The 17,587-nt window shown below is 44.0% G+C and overlaps 1 protein-coding gene across 1 annotated transcript in view; it reads left to right on the top strand.

Moving 5' to 3' along the window:
• The first annotated feature begins 1,161 nt into the window (after nucleotides 1–1,161).
• LOC138852685 (transmembrane protein 98-like) overlaps nucleotides 1,162–17,587 on the top strand; it is a 44,038-nt gene continuing 27,612 nt past the window's right edge. Inside the window, exon 1 of the mRNA XM_070084939.1 lies at nucleotides 1,162–1,176. The gene's annotated coding sequence lies outside the window, so the exon portion shown is untranslated. The remainder of the gene's footprint in view (nucleotides 1,177–17,587) is intronic.

Raw genomic sequence — 17,587 nt, forward strand, 5'->3', positions numbered from 1 at the left:
AGGGTCTTGGCAAGAGGCGTGGAGTTAAAAGATAAAGAATCACACATAAAGTGGGAGTTGTCACAGTTGCTCTTTGCTGATGACACTGTGCTCTTGGGAGATTCTGAAGAGAAGTTGCAGAGATTGGTGGATGAATTTGGTAGGGTGTGCAAAAGAAGAAAATTAAAAGTGAATACAGGAAAGAGTAAGGTTATGAGGATAACAAAAAGATTAGGTGATGAAAGATTGGATATCAGATTGGAGGGAGAGAGTATGGAGGAGGTGAATGTATTCAGATATTTGGGAGTGGACGTGTCAGCGGATGGGTCTATGAAAGATGAGGTGAATCATAGAATTGATGAGGGGAAAAGGGTGAGTGGTGCACTTAGGAGTCTGTGGAGACAAAGAACTTTGTCCTTGGAGGCAAAGAGGGGAATGTATGAGAGTATAGTTTTACCAACGCTCTTATATGGGTGTGAAGCATGGGTGATGAATGTTGCAGCGAGGAGAAGGCTGGAGGCAGTGGAGATGTCATGTCTGAGGGCAATGTGTGGTGTGAATATAATGCAGAGAATTCGTAGTTTGGAAGTTAGGAGGAGGTGCGGGATTACCAAAACTGTTGTCCAGAGGGCTGAGGAAGGGTTGTTGAGGTGGTTCGGACATGTAGAGAGAATGGAGCGAAACAGAGTGACTTCAAGAGTGTATCAGTCTGTAGTGGAAGGAAGGCGGGGTAGGGGTCGGCCTAGGAAAGGTTGGAGGGAGGGGGTAAAGGAGGTTTTGTGTGCGAGGGGCTTGGACTTCCAGCAGGCATGCGTGAGCGTGTTTGATAGGAGTGAATGGAGACAAATGGTTTTTAATACTTGACGTGCTGTTGGAGTGTGAGCAAAGTAACATTTATGAAGGGGTTCAGGGAAACCGGCAGGCCGGACTTGAGTCCTGGAGATGGGAAGTACAGTGCCTGCACTCTGAAGGAGGGGTGTTAATGTTGCAGTTTAAAAACTGTAGTGTAAAGCACCCTTCTGGCAAGACAGTGATGGAGTGAATGATGGTGAAAGTTTTTCTTTTTCGGGCCACCCTGCCTTGGTGGGAATCGGCCAGTGTGATAATATAAATAAATATATATATATATATATATATATATATATATATATATATATATATATATATATATATATATATATATATTACATAAGCGAGGTAAGTGACTGAAAAGTGCAGATACACAAGAATGGAAGGATATATGGAGTGTGTCTGGTAACAGGTGCGTCTGGTCTTGCAACTCTGCTTATAAACTCATGGTATAATTAGTGCGAAATTTGTCAGTAAACAGCTGGGTGTTTTACTTGCACTCACACATGCAAAGAACTGAGAAGTGAATGACGCAAAAACTATGGGACCTGTAACAATATCCCTGTGGGCACTAAAAGAAATGGCGGAAGAAATGAGAGCTTTTTACGTCTATATATAAGTCACAAGAGCCTGGATAACTCTCGGATGGTTAAAAAGCTTTTAATGTGAATTCATAATCAGATGGAATAGGTATAAACACTCATTTACAAGCCAGTATCATTGGCACGTATACTCTGCAATGTGCTAAGGAAGATAATCAGAAGATTGATGATGATCTAGAGAGGAGGAGCTTCTCTGTAAGCAACCAGCATGAATTTAGGGAAGTTGCCGCACGAACCTGTTGAAATTCTGTGTCGTAATAACGCTTATCTTAATATATATAATTGATTTGCCACAGGAGATCAAATCCTCTCTATTGCTGTTCGCTGATGATTTGAAACTAATAAAGAGAATATCGACACCAGAGAATGGAGATAGTCTACAGTAAGATTTAGACAGACTACATAAGTTGTCAAATAAGTGTCTCTTGAAGTTTAATCCGGACATGTGTGACGTTATGTAAAGTGAAGGAAGACTAGATAAACTCTATAAACTGGGAGGGGAGAAAGTTATAGAAATCAAGAATAGAGTAATCATGAAATTGAATATATTAACTTCAGGGCATATAATTATCATTAATATAAACCTAAAAAATACTATACCTAGATGGGATATACATTGCTAAACAGAAAGCTAAAAAGATTGTGCAATGGAAGGTAAATCAAAAGTAAGTCAAATTTGGTACAATAGGCCAATTTCATCTAAAAGCTCAAGGAAAGAAACTGTATTGAAGGTTGGAATATCGGAGCAGAGAAGAGTCAGAGTGAGAACATCCTAAAGAGGTATCGAGAAAGAGGCTGAAATGAATCCTACTAACTCTCACATAAACGGGACAATTAATCGAAAGTTGCTGGAGCGTCATTAAGATTTGGCAAGTCTTACGGAAAACGGCTTGACAAAGCTCCTGGAGAGCGAAACGTTGCCACAATAAAATATCACATTAGTTACAAATGTGTTCTTTTACCTGACATATTGTCAGTAATTCTGCCACCATTATTACCAGTCTTACGAAGACGTGTCGGGAATCTCTTCATCGGCGTGTTTGGCTGACAGACAGACGTGCTAAAACTGTTTCTCACAGCCGACAGCTATGGGCGAATATCGACCAGAAACAAAGCTTTCGTTTGATTGATAAACAAGCTTGTTCGTTTCCGTTGTAGATCAGCGACGGTGACAACAGTTACATAAGCACTGAGTCGAAAAAAAAGGAAAAATCCCACGGGGATGACGTCCGCAAGTTGAGTACCCTGAACCCCATCATGTTCAAGTTAGAGTGATGACTTTATTACTCACGCGCGCACACACACACACGCACACACACACGCACACACAGACACACACACACACACACACACACACACACACACACACACACACACACACACACACACACACACACACACACACACAAACACACACGCGCGCGCGCGCGCACGCATATTGCATTTTCTTGGACTGCAAGAAGGCCTTCGACACAGTTCCTCAAGAGAGATTAGTGCAGAAGCTAGAGGATAAGGCACGTATAACAGGAAGGTCACTGCAATGGATCAAAGAATACCTGACAGGGAGGCCATAACGAGTCATGGGACGTGATGAGGTATCACTGTGGGCTCCTGTGACGAGCGGGGTCCCACAGGGGTCAGTCCTAGGACCAGTTCTATTTTTGATATATGTGAATGACATGGTGGAAGGGATAGACTCTGAAGTGTCCCTGTTCGTAGATGATGTGAAGCTAATGAGAAGGATTAAATCGGATGAGGATCAGGCAAGACTACTGGATAGGCTGGACACGTGGTCCAGCAACTGGCTTCTCGATTTCAACCCTGTCAAATGCAAAGTCATGAAGATTGGGGAAGGGCAAAGAAGACCGCAGACAGAGTATAGGCTAGGTGGACAAAGGCTGCAAACCTCACTCAAGGAGAAAGATCTTGGGGTGAGTATAATACCGAGCACGTCTCCGGAGGCACAAGTCAACCAGATAACTGCAGCAGCATACGGACGCCTAGCAAACCTGAGAATAGCATTCCGATAACTTAGTAAGGAATCGTTCAAGACACTGTACACTGTGTTCGTCATGCCCATACTGGAGTATGCAGCACAAGTTTGGAACCCACACCTGGTCAAGCACGTCAAGAAATTAGAGAAAGTACAAAGGTTTGCGACAAGGCTAGCTCCGGAGCTCAGGGGAATGTCCTACGAAGAAAGGTTGAGGGAATTCGGACTGACGACACTGGAGGGCAGGAGGGTCACAATTGGAAGCTGAAGACTTATACGAGTCACGGATGTTACGAAGTACTTCTTCAGTCACAGAGTCGTCAAGAAGTGGAATAGCCTGGCAAATGATGTAGTAGAGGTAGGAACCATACATAGCTTTAAGACGAGGTATGACATAGCTATATATATATATATATATATATATATATATATATATATATATATATATATATATATATATATATATATATATATATATATATATACATAGATATATATATATATAGATATATATATATATATATATATATATATATATATATATATATATATATATATATATATATATATATATATATATATATATTATACATATATACATATACATATATATATATATATATATATATATATATATATATATATATATATATATGATAGATATATAAATATACATATATATATATATATATATATATATATATATTAGTATATAGTAATAGAAGAGAACAGAATGGAATAGAATATATTAGTGGTAGTAGTAATAGAAGAGAACAGAATGGAATAGAATAGAATAGAATAGAAAATATAAAATAGTATAGAACAGAAGACTAGGTTAGTTTACAGTTCAACTCAGAATATACGTTTGCTTATATAGTTTAACTCAAAATCTAGGTTAGTTTACAGAGTTTAATTCAAAATCTAGTTTAGGGTCTTTAAACTGTTTTTTTTTTTTTTGGGGGGGGGGAGGGGGGATAAAGAGAAAACAGCTTTTATCTCAATGGCCCAAAATAAAAATACCTCTATTGCACAACCCACTTAAATATTGGAAAATTTACATAATGACCCATATCGATCCGAGCTGCCGAAATAAACACTGGCTTAAAAAAATAATTATCGTCACTTTCACAGGTACAATACACTGGGAGGTGTATGGCTCTCAGTGTGTATGTGCTGAGAGGTGTATGGCTCTCAGTGTGTATGTGCTGAGAGGTGTATGGCTCTCAGTGTGTATGTGCTGAGAGGTGTATGGTTCTCAGTGTGTATGTGCTGAGAGGTGTATGTCTCTCAGTGTGTATGTGCTGAGAGGTGTATGGCTCTCAGTGTGTATGTGCTGAGAGGTGCATGGCTCTCAGTGTGTATGTGCTGAAAGGTGTATGGCTCTCAGTGTGAATGTGCTGAGAGGTGTATGGCTCTCAGTGTGTATGTGCTGAGAGGTGTATGGCTCTCAGTGTGAATGTGCTGAGAGGTGTATTACTCTCAGTGTGTATGTGCTGAGAGGTGTATGGCTCTCAGTGTGTATGTGCTGAGAGGTGTATGGCTCTTAGTGTGTATGTGCTGAGAGGTGTATGGTTCTCAGTGTGTATGTGCTGAGAGGTGTATGGCTCTCAGTGTGTATGCTGAGAGGTGTATGGGTCTCAGTGTGTATGTGCTGAGAGGTGTATGGTTCTCAGCGTGTATGTGCTGAGAGGTATATGGCTCTCAGTGTGTATGTGCTGAGAGGTGTATGGTTCTCAGCGTGTATATGCTGAGAGGTATATGGCTCTCAGTGTGTATGTGCTGAGAGGTGTATGGTTCTCAGTGTGCATGTGCTGAGAGGTGTATGGCTCTCAGTGTGTATGTCCTGAGAGGTATATGGTTCTCAGTGTGTACGTGCTGAGAGGTGTATGGGTCTCAGTGTGTATGTGCTGAGAGGTGTATGTCTCTCAGTGTGTATGTGCTGAGACGTGTATGGTTCTCAGTGTGTATCTGCTGAGAGGTGTATGGCTCTCAGTGTGTATGTGCTGAGAGGTGTATGGCTCTCAGTGTGTATGTGCTGAGAGGTGTATGGCTCTCAGCGTGTATGTGCTGAGAGGTGTATGGCTCTCAGTGTGTATGTGCTGAGAGGTGTATGGCTCTCAGTGTGTATGTGCTGAGAGGTGTATGGTTCTCAGTGTGTATGTGCTGAGAGGTATATGGCTCTCAGTGTGTATGTGCTGAGTGGTGTATGGCTCTCAGTGTGTATGTGCTGAGAGGTGAATGGTTCTTAGTGTGTATGTGCTGAGAGGTGTATGTCTCTCAGTGTGTATGTGCAGAGAGGTGTATGGCTCTCAGTGTGTATGTGCTGAGAGGTGTATGGCTCTCAGTGTGTATGTGCTGAGAGGTGTATGGTTCTCAGTGTGTATGTGCTGAGAGGTGTATGGCTCTCAGTGTGAATGTGCTGAGAGGTATATGTCTCTCAGCGTGTATGTGCTGAGAGGTGTATGGCTCTCAGTGTGTATGTGCTGAGAGGTATTTGGCTCTCAGTGTGTATGTGCTGAGAGGTATATGTCTCTCAGTGTGTATGTGCTGAGAGGTGTATGTCTCTCAGTGTGTATGTGCTGAGAGGTGTATGTCTCTCAGTGTGTATGTGCTGAGAGGTGTATGGCTCTCAGTGTGTATGTGCTGAGAGGTGTATGTCTCTCAGTGTGTATGTGCTGAGAGGTGTATGTCTCTCAGTGTGTATGTGCTGAGAGGTGTATGGCTCTCAGTGTGTATGTGCTGAGAGGTGTATGGCTCTCAGTGTGTATGTGCTGAGAGGTGTATGGCTCTCAGTGTGTATGTGCTGAGAGGTGTATGGCTCTCAGTGTGTATGTGCTGAGAGGTGTATGGCTCTCAGTGTGTATGTGCTGAGAGGTGGTGTATGGCTCTCAGTGTGAATGTGCTGAGAGGTATATGTCTCTCAGTGTGTATGTGCTGAGAGGTGTATGTCTCTCAGTGTATATGTGCAGAGAGGTGTATGTCTCTCAGTGTGTATGTGCTGAGAGGTATATGTCTCTCAGTGTGTATGTGCTGAGAGGTGTATGTCTCTCAGTGTGTATGTGCTGAGATGTGTATGGCTCTCAGTGTGTATGTGCTGAGAGGTGTATGGCTCTCAGTGTGTATGTGCTGAGAGGTATATGGCTCTCAGCGTGTATATGCTGAGAGGTGTATGTCTCTCAGTGTGTATGTGCTGAGAGGTGTATGTCTCTCAGTGTATGTATACTGAGAGGTGTATGTCTCTCAGTGTGTATGTGCTGATAGGTGTATGGTTCTCAGTGTGTATGTGCTGAGAGGTGTATGTCTCTCAGTGTGTATGTGCTGAGAGGTGTATGTCTCTCAGTGTGTATGTGCTGAGAGGTGTATGGCTCTCAGTGTGTATGTGCTGAGAGGTGTATGGCTCTCAGTGTGTATATGCTAAGAGGTGTATGGCTCTCAATGTGTATGTGCTGAGAGGTGTATGGCTCTCAGTGTGTATGTGCTGAGAGGTGTATGGCTCTCAGTGTGTATGTGCTGAGAGGCGTAGGTCGCTCAGTGTATGTACGCTGAGAGGTGTATGTCTCTCAGTGTATGTACACTGAGAGGTGTATGTCTCTCAGTGTATGTACGCTGAGAGGCGTATGTCTCTCAGTGTATGTACGCTGAGAGGTGTATGTCTCTCAGTGTATGTACACTGAGAGGTGGATGTCTCTCAGTGTATGTATGTGCTGAGAGGTGTATGTCTCTCAGTGTATGTATGCTGAGAGGTGTATGTCTCTCAGTGTATGAATGCTGAGAGGTGTATGTCTCTCAGTGTGTATGCTGAGAGGTGTATGTCTCTCAGTGTATGTATGCTGAGAGGTGTATGTCTCTCAGTGTATGTATGCTGAGAGGTGTATGCTCTCAGTGTATGTATGCTGAGAGGTGTATGTCTCTCAGTGTATGTATGCTGAGAGGTGTATGTCTCTCAGTGTATGTATGCTGAGAGGTGTATGTCTCTCAGTGTATGTATGCTGAGAGGTGTATCAGTGTATGTCTCAGTGTGTATGCTGAGAGGTGTATGTCCTTCTCAGTGTATGTATGCTGAGAGGTGTATGTCTCTCAGTGTATGTATGCTGAGAGGTGTATGTCCTCTCAGTGTATGTATGCTGAGAGGTGTATGTTTCTCAGTGTATGTATGCTGAGAGGTGTATATTCTCAGTGTATGTATGCTGAGAGGTGTATGTCCTCTCAGTGTATGTATACTGAGAGGTGTATGTTTCTCAGTGTATGTATGCTGAGAGGTGTATGTTTCTCAGTGTATGTATGCTGAGAGGTGTATGTCTCTCAGTGTATGTATGCTGAGAGGTGTATGTTTCTCAGTGTATGTATGCTGAGAGGTGTATGTCTCTCAGTGTATGTATGCTGAGAGGTGTATGGCTCTCAGTGTATGTATGCTGAGAGGTGTATGCTCTCAGTGTATGTATGCTGAGAGGTGTATGTCTCTCAGTGTATGTATGCTGAGAGGTGTATGTCTCTCAGTGTATGTATGCTGAGAGGTGTATGTTCTCAGTGTATGTATGCTGAGAGGTGTATGTCTCTCAGTGTATGTATGCTGAGAGGTGTATGTCTCAGTGTATGTATGCTGAGAGGTGTATGTCTCTCAGTGTATGTATACTGAGAGGTGTATGTCTCTCAGTGTATGTATACTGAGAGGTGTATGTCTCTCAGTGTATGTATGCTGAGAGGTGTATGTCTCTCAGTGTATGTATACTGAGAGGTGTATGTCTCTCAGTGTATGTATACTGAGAGGTGTATGTTTCTCAGTGTATGTATACTGAGAGGTGTATGTCTCTCAGTGTATGTATACTGAGAGGTGTATGTCTCTCAGTGTATGTATACTGAGAGGTGTATGTCTCTCAGTGTATGTATACTGAGAGGTGTATGTCTCTCAGTGTAGGTATGCTGAGAGGTGTATGTCTCTCAGTGTATGTATGCTGAGAGGTGTATGTCTCTCAGTGTATGTATACTGAGAGGTGTATGTCTCTCAGTGTATGTATGCTGAGAGGTGTATTTCTCTCAGTGTATGTATACTGAGAGGTGTATGTCTCTCAGTGTGTATACTGAGAGGTGTATGTCTCTCAGTGTATGTATGCTGAGAGGTGTATGTCTCTCAGTGTATGTATGCTGAGAGGTGTATGTTCTCAGTGTATGTATGCTGAGAGGTGTATGTCTCTCAGTGTGTATGCTGAGAGGTGTATGTCTCTCAGTGTATGTATGCTGAGAGGTGTATGTCTCTCAGTGTATGTATGTGCTGAGAGGTGTATGTCTCTCAGTGTGTATGTGCTGAGAGGTGTATGTCTCTCAGTGTATGTGCTGAGAGGTGTATGTCTCTCAGTGTGTATGCTGAGAGGTGTATGCTCTCAGTGTATGTATGCTGAGAGGTGTATGTCTCTCAGTGTGTGTATGCTGAGAGGTGTATGTCTCTCAGTGTATGTATGCTGAGAGGTGTATGTCTCTCAGTGTGTATGTGCTGAGAGGTGTATGTCTCTCAGTGTGTATGCTGAGAGGTGTATGTCTCTCAGTGTATGTATGCTGAGAGGTGTATGTCTCTCAGTGTATGTATACTGAGAGGTGTATGTCTCTCAGTGTATGTATGCTGAGAGGTGTATGTCTCTCAGTGTATGTATGTGCTGAGAGGTGTATGTCTCTCAGTGTGTATGCTGAGAGGTGTATGTCTCTCAGTGTATGTATACTGAGAGGTGTATGGCTCTCAGTGTATGTATGCTGAGAGGTGTATGTCTCTCAGTGTATGTATACTGAGAGGTGTATGTCTCTCAGTGTATGTGCTGAGAGGTGTATGTCTCTCAGTGTATGTATACTGAGAGGTGTATGTCTCTCAGTGTATGTATGCTGAGAGGTGTATGTTCTCAGTGTATGTATACTGAGAGGTGTATGTCTCTCAGTGTATGTATGCTGAGAGGTGTATGTCTCTCAGTGTATGTATGCTGAGAGGTGTATGTCTCTCAGTGTATGTATACTGAGAGGTGTATGGCTCTCAGTGTATGTATGCTGAGAGGTGTATGTCTCTCAGTGTATGTATGCTGAGAGGTGTATGTTCTCAGTGTATGTATGCTGAGAGGTGTATGTCTCTCAGTGTATATATGCTGAGAGGTGTATGTCTCTCAGTGTATGTATGCTGAGAGGTGTATGTTCTCAGTGTATGTATGCTGAGAGGTGTATGTCTCTCAGGGTATGTATACTGAGAGGTGTATGTCTCTCAGGGTATGTATACTGAGAGGTGTATGTCTCTCAGGGTATGTATACTGAGAGGTGTATGTCTCTCAGTGTGTGTATACTGAGAGGTGTATGTCTCTCAGTGTATGTATACTGAGAGGTGTATGTCTCTCAGTGTATGTATACTGAGAGGTGTATGTCTCTCAGTGTATGTATACTGAGAGGTGTATGTCTCTCAGTGTATGTATACTGAGAGGTGTATGTCTCTCAGTGTATGTATACTGAGAGGTGTATGTCTCTCAGTGTATGTATACTGAGAGGTGTATGTCTCTCAGTGTATGTATACTGAGAGGTGTATGTTTCTCAGTGTATGTATACTGAGAGGTGTATGTCTCTCAGTGTATGTATACTGAGAGGTGTATGTCTCTCAGTGTATGTATACTGAGAGGTGTATGTCTCTCAGGGTATGTATACTGAGAGGTGTATGTCTCTCAGGGTATGTATACTGAGAGGTGTATGTCTCTCAGGGTATGTATACTGAGAGGTGTATGTCTCAGTGTATGTATACTGAGAGGTGTATGTCTCTCAGTGTATGTATACTGAGAGGTGTATGTCTCAGTGTATGTATACTGAGAGGTGTATGTCTCTCAGTGTATGTATACTGAGAGGTGTATGTCTCTCAGTGTATGTATACTGAGAGGTGTATGTCTCTCAGTGTATGTATACTGAGAGGTGTATGTCTCTCAGTGTATGTATACTGAGAGGTGTATGTCTCTCAGTGTATGTATACTGAGAGGTGTATGTCTCTCAGTGTATGTATACTGAGAGGTGTATGTCTCTCAGTGTATGTATACTGAGAGGTGTATGTCTCAGTGTATGTATACTGAGAGGTGTATGTCTCTCAGTGTATGTATACTGAGAGGTGTATGTCTCTCAGTGTATGTATACTGAGAGGTGTATGTTTCTCAGTGTATGTATACTGAGAGGTGTATGTCTCTCAGTGTATGTATACTGAGAGGTGTATGTTTCTCAGTGTATGTATACTGAGAGGTGTATGTCTCTCAGTGTATGTATACTGAGAGGTGTATGTCTCTCAGTGTATGTATACTGAGAGGTGTATGGCTCTCAGTGTATGTATACTGAGAGGTGTATGGCTCTCAGTGTATGTATACTGAGAGGTGTATGTTTCTCAGTGTATGTATACTGAGAGGTGTATGGCTCTCAGTGTATGTATACTGAGAGGTGTATGTCTCTCAGTGTATGTATACTGAGAGGTGTATGGCTCTCAGTGTATGTATACTGAGAGGTGTATGTCTCTCAGTGTATGTATACTGAGAGGTGTATGTTCTCAGTGTATGTATACTGAGAGGTGTATGTCTCTCAGTGTGTATGCTGAGAGGTGTATGCTCTCAGTGTATGTATACTGAGAGGTGTATGTCTCTCTCAGTGTATGCTCTCATACTGAGAGGTGTATGTCTCTCAGTGTATGTATGTACTGAGAGGTGTATGGCTCTCAGTGTATGTATACTGAGAGGTGTATGTCTCTCAGTGTGTATGTGCTGAGAGGTGTATGTCTCTCAGTGTATGTATGCTGAGAGGTGTATGTTTCTCAGTGTATGTATACTGAGAGGTGTATGGCTCTCAGTGTATGTATACTGAGAGGTGTATGTTCTCAGTGTATGTATACTGAGAGGTGTATGTCTCTCAGTGTATGTATACTGAGAGGTGTATGTCTCTCAGTGTATGTATACTGAGAGGTGTATGTCTCTCAGTGTATGTATACTGAGAGGTGTATGTTTCTCAGTGTGTATACTGAGAGGTGTATGGCTCTCAGTGTGTATACTGAGAGGTGTATGTTCTCAGTGTATGTATACTGAGAGGTGTATGTCTCTCAGTGTATGTATACTGAGAGGTGTATGGCTCTCAGTGTATGTATACTGAGAGGTGTATGTTCTCAGTGTGTATACTGAGAGGTGTATGGCTCTCAGTGTATGTATACTGAGAGGTGTATGGCTCTCAGTGTGTATATACTGAGAGGTGTATGTCTCTCAGGGTATGTATACTGAGAGGTGTATGTCTCTCAGTGTATGTATACTGAGAGGTGTATGGCTCTCAGGGTATGTATACTGAGAGGTGTATGTCTCTCAGGGTATGTATACTGAGAGGTGTATGCCTCTCAGGGTATGTATACTGAGAGGTGTATGTCTCTCAGGGTATGTATACTGAGAGGTGTATGTCTCTCAGGGTATGTATACTGAGAGGTGTATGTCTCTCAGGGTATATATACTGAGAGGTGTATGCCTCTCAGGGTATGTATACTGAGAGGTGTTTGTCTCTCAGGGTATGTATACTGAGAGGTGTATGTCTCTCAGTGTATGTATACTGAGAGGTGTATGGCTCTCAGTGTATGTATGCTGAGAGGTGTATGGCTCTCAGTGTATGTATACTGAGAGGTGTATGGCTCTCAGTGTATGTATGCTGAGAGGTGTATGGCTCTCAGTGTATGTATACTGAGAGGTGTATGTTTCTCAGTGTATGTATACTGAGAGGTGTATGGCTCTCAGTGTATGTATACTGAGAGGTGTATGTTTCTCAGTGTATGTATACTGAGAGGTGTATGTTTCTCAGTGTATATATACTGAGAGGTGTATGTCTCTCAGTGTGTATGTACTGAGAGGTGTATGTTTCTCAGTGTGTATGTACTGAGAGGTGTATGTTTCTCAGTGTGTATACTGAGAGGTGTATGTCTCTCAGTGTGCATGTGCTGAGAGGTGTATGGCTCTCAGTGTGTATGTGCTGAGAGGTGTATGTCTCTCAGTGTGTATGTGCTGAGAGGTGTATGTCTCTCATTGTGTATGCTGAGAGGTGTATGGCTCTCAGTGTGTATGTGCTGAGAGGTGTATGTCTCTCAGTGTGCATGTGCTGAGAATTGTATGGCTCTCAGTGTGTATGTGCTGAGAGGTGTATGGCTCTCAGTTTGTATGTGCCGAGAGGTGTATGGCTCTCAGTGTGTATGTGCTGAGTGGTGTATGGTTCTCAGTGTGTATGTGCTGAAAGGTGTATGACTCTCAGTGTGTATGTGCTGAGAGGTGTATGGTTCTAAGTGTGTATGTGCTGAGAGGTGTTTGTCTCTCAGTGTGTATGTGCTGAGAGGTGTATGGTTCTCAGTGTGTATGTGCTGAGAGGTATATGGCTCTCAGTGTGTATATGCTGAGAGGTGTATGGCTCTCAGTGTGTATGTGCTGAGAGGTGTATGGTTCTCAGTGTGTATGTGCTGAGAGGTGTATGGCTCTCAGTGTGTATGTGCTGAGAGGTATATGGCTCTCAGTGTGTATGTGCTGAGAGGTGTATGTCTCTCAGTGTGTATGTGCTGAGAGGTGCATGTCTCTCAGTGTGTATGTGCTGAGAGGTGTATGGTTCTCAGTGTGTATGTGCTGAGAGGTGTATGGCTCTCAGTGTGTATGTGCTGAGAGGTGTATGTCTTTCAGTGTGTATGTGCTGAGTGGTGTATGGCTCTCAGTGTGTATGTGCTGAGAGGTGTATGGCTCTCAGTGTGTATGTGCTGAGAGGTGTATGTCTCTCAGTGTGTATGTGCTGAGAGGTGTATGGCTCTCAGTGTGTATGTGCTGAGAGGTGTATGTCTCTCAGTGTGTATGTGCTGAGAGGTGTATGTCTCTCAGTGTGTATGTGCTGAGAGGTGTATGGCTCTCAGTGTGTATGTGCTGAGAGGTGTATGTCTCCCAGTGTGTATGTGCTGAGAGGTGTATGGTTCTCAGTGTGTATGTGCTGAGAGGTGTATGGCTCTCAGTGTGTATGTGCTGTGAGGTGTATGGCTCTCAGTGTGTATGTGCTGAGAGGTGTATGGTTCTCAGTGTGTATGTGCTGAAATGTGTATGGCTCTCAGTGTGTATGTGCTGAGAGGTGTATGGTTCTAAGTGTGTATGTGCTGAGAGGTGTATGTCTCTCAGTGTGTATGTGCTGAGAGGTGTATGGTTCTCAGTGTGTATGTGCTGAGAGGTGTATGTCTCTCAGTGTGTATGTGCTTAGAGGTACTCACCTATTTGTGGTTGCAGGGGTCGAGTCTTAGCTCCTGGCCCCGCCTCTTCACCGGTTGCTACTGGGCCCTCTCTCTCCCCGCTCCATGAGCTTTATCAAACCTCGTCTTAAAACTGTGTATGGTTCCTGCCTCCACTACGTCATTTTCTAGGCTATTCCACTGCCTTACAACTCTATGACTGAAGAAATACTTCCTAATATCTCTCTGACTCATTTGTGTCTTCAACTTCCAATTGTGGCCTCTTGTTTCTGTGTCCCCTCCCTGGAACATCCTGTCTTTGTCCACCTTGTCTATTCCACGCAGTATTTTATATGTCGTTATCATGTCTCCCCTGACCCTCCTGTCCTCCAGTGTCGTCAGGCCGATTTCCCTTAATCTTTCTTCATAGGACATTCCCCTTAGCTCTGGAACTAACCTTGTGGCAAACCTTTGTACTTTCTCTAGTTTCTTGACGTGCTTTATCAAGTGCGGGTTCCAAACAGGTGCTGCATACTCCAGTATGGGCCTGACATACACGGTGTACAGTGTCTTGAACGATTCCTTACTAAGGTATCGGAATGCTGTTCTCAGGTTTGCCAGGCGCCCATATGCTGCAGCAGTTATCTGATTGATGTGTGCTTCCGGAGACATGCTCGGTGTTATACTCACCCCAAGATCTTTCTCCTTGAGTGAGGTTTGCAGTCTTTGGCCACCTAGCCTATACTCTGTCTGTGGTCTTCTGTGCCCTTCCCCTATCTTCATGACTTTGCATTTGGCAGGATTAAATTCGAGAAGCCATTTGCTGGACCAGGTGTCCAGTCTGTCCAGGTCTCTTTGAAGTCCTGCCTGGTCCTCATCAGATTTAATTCTCCTCATTAACTTCACATCATCTGCAAACAGGGACACTTCTGAGTCTAACCCTTCCATCATGTCGTTCACATATACCAAAAATAGCACTGGTCCTAGGACCGACCCCTGTGGGACCCCGCTCGTCACAGGTGCCCACTGTGATACATCATTACGTACCATGACTCGTTGTTGCCTCCCTGTCAGGTATTCTCTGATCCATTGCAGTGCCCTTCCTGTTATATGCGCCTGATGCTCTAGCTTCTGCACTAATCTCTTGTGAGGAACTGTGTCAAAGGCCTTCTTGCAGTCCAAGAAGATGCAATCAACCCACCCCTCTCTCTCGTGTCTTACTTCTGTTATTTTATCATAAAACTCCAGAAGGTTTGTGACACAGGATTTGCCTTCCGTGAATCCGTGCTGGTTGGCATTTATACTCTTGTTCAGTTCCAGGTGCTCCACCACTCTCCTCCTGATAATCTTCTCCATAATTTTGCATACTATACACGTCAATGACACAGGTCTATAGTTTAGTGCCTCTTTTCTGTCTCCTTTTTTAAAAATGGGAACTACATTTGCCGTCTTCCATACCTCAGGTAGTTGCCCAGTTTCCAGGGACGTGTTGAAGATTGTGGTAAGTGGCACGCACAACATATCTGCTCCCTCTCTAAGGACCCACGGGGAGATGTTGTCCGGTCCCATTGCCTTTGAGGTATCGATGTCCCTTAGCAGTTTCTTCACCTCCTCCTCATCTGTATGTATGTCGTCCAACACTTGTTGGTGTATTCCTTGCTGGTGTCCCCATCTGGTCTGTCCCCCCAGAGTCCTTCCTGTCTCTACTGTAAATACTTCCTTAAATCTCGTGTTGAGCTCCTCACATACCTCTTGATCGTTTCTTGTGAGTTCTCCACCTTCTTTCCTCAGCCTTATCACCTGGTCCTTGACTGTTGTCTTCCTCCTAATGTGGCTATACAGCAGTTTCGGGTCAGATTTGACTTTCGATGCTATGTCGTTTTCATACTGTCGCTGGGCCTCCCTCCTTATCTGTGCATACTCGTTTCTGGCTCTTCTACTAATCTCCTTGTTTTCCTGGGTCCTATGCCTCCTGTACCTTTTCCATTCTCTGTTGCACTTAGTTTTTGCCTCCCTACACCTTCGGGTAAACCAAGGACTCGTTTTGGTCTTCCTATTATTTCTGTTTCCCTTGGGAACAAAACTTTCCTCTGCCTCCTTGCACTTTGTTGCCACATATTCCATCATCTCGTTTACTGATTTTCCTACCATTTCTCTGTCCCACTGAACCTCCTGCAGGAAGTTTCTCATACCTGTGTAGTCCCCCCTTTTATAGTTTGGCCTGTCCCCTTCAGTTCCTGTTACCTTCTCCACTTGTAACTCTACTATATAATCAAAACTCAGAACCACGTGATCGCTAGCTCCAAGGGGCCTCTCGTAAGTGATGTCTTCAATGTCTGAACTGCTCAGGGTGAACACAAGATCCAGTCTTGCTGGCTCATCCTCCCCTCTCTCTCTGGTTGTGTCCCTGACATGTTGATGCATGAGGTTTTCAAGTACCACATCCATCATCTTGGCTCTCCATGTTTCGGGACCCCCATGTGGCTCCAGGTTTTCCCAGTCGATCTCCCTGTGGTTGAAATCGCCCATTACCAGTAACTTTGCTCTGCTCGAGTGAGCTCTTCTTGCCACCTCAGCCAGTGTGTCCACCATCACCCTGTTGTTTTCTTCGTACTCCTCTCTTGGCCTCCTGCAGTTCTGTGGTGGGTTATACATCACTCCAATGACTACTTTATGTTCTCCGGACTGAATTGTACCTACAATGTAGTCTCTTTCTCCAATCATGTCCATGCCTTCCATTTCCTCAAATCCCCATCGGTGTTTTATGAGCAGTGCAACCCCTCCTCCCCCTCTACTCCTTCTATCTTTCCTCAGGATCTGATATCCCGTTGGGAAGATTGTGTCTGTTATTGTCTCAGCGAGTTTTGTTTCTGTGACTGCTATGATGTCTGGGGATTTTTCACTGATTCTTTCGTTCCACTCCTCATGTTTATTCATTATTCCATCCGCGTTTGTGTACCAAACTTTCAGTTTCTTTTCTATCATTGTGGTCATGCAAGAATATTGGGGTTGGGGGAGCGAGAGCCTTGGTGGGGGCCTATATGGGGCTGTGGTGTAGGTGGGGTTTGTGATGATGGGGGTGGGGTCAGAATGCCCATAAGGGACAGCTGTTGGGGTGAGGTTTGTGATATGGGGGTTGGTGGCAGAGGGAACAGTGAGTGGGTTGTAGTATAGGTTGCTCAGTTGCGTTGGGAATGTCGCGGTTGGAGTCTTTTGGTGGGAGATTCTGTGGGGTGTGTTTGCCCTTCCTCCTGTGTCTGGGTCCTGCTCATTTTCGTCATTGCCTCTCGTTCCTCCTTGCGTCTCTGTACCCTCTCTTTCAGTGTAGTCCTTTCTTCTTGTGTTCTGTCGCGGTCGAGGTATACTCTCTGGTACCCCTGTTTGTCCCTCAGTCTTGCTTTCTCTTGCAGAATCCTGGTTCGAACTGATTCTTCCTTGAAAGTTACTCTGACAGGCCGTATCCTTCCACTCGCAAACCACCCAATTCTCTGAAAATTTGTCACCTGGGTCATATCGCCCTCACCTATTGTTTTCATGATGCCTTCAATCATTTTTTTCTCCTCCTGTTTTATTTCTTCAAAGTTGTCCCCCTTGGCTTCTTGGAGCCCGTACACAAAAACTGACCTCGCCCTTTCCTCCTCCCACTGAGTCTCCATCTGCTTCCTCTGAGGCATTTTATTTCCTTCCATTGACATGTTCTTGCCTTCAGTCCCTGTCATATCTGAAACTTCTATTCTCAGTGAACTGTCTTTCATGACCAGCTGTCCCTTGCTACTGCAGTTGGCTGTTAGAATCTCTGCATATAGCATACCTTCATTGTCTTCGGACCTGTCATTTGATCTTAGTGTGCTCCTCGTCTTTTCCCTGGCCCCACGTGGGTCTGATAGGGCCTTCGTGTACGGCATGTCTCCGTTGTTGCTTACCGTCCCCTTGTCTGCGCCTGACATTGAATTTCCT

Source organism: Cherax quadricarinatus, chromosome 14 (assembly GCF_038502225.1).
Source record: "Cherax quadricarinatus isolate ZL_2023a chromosome 14, ASM3850222v1, whole genome shotgun sequence".
Classification (NCBI taxonomy): domain Eukaryota; kingdom Metazoa; phylum Arthropoda; class Malacostraca; order Decapoda; family Parastacidae; genus Cherax; species Cherax quadricarinatus.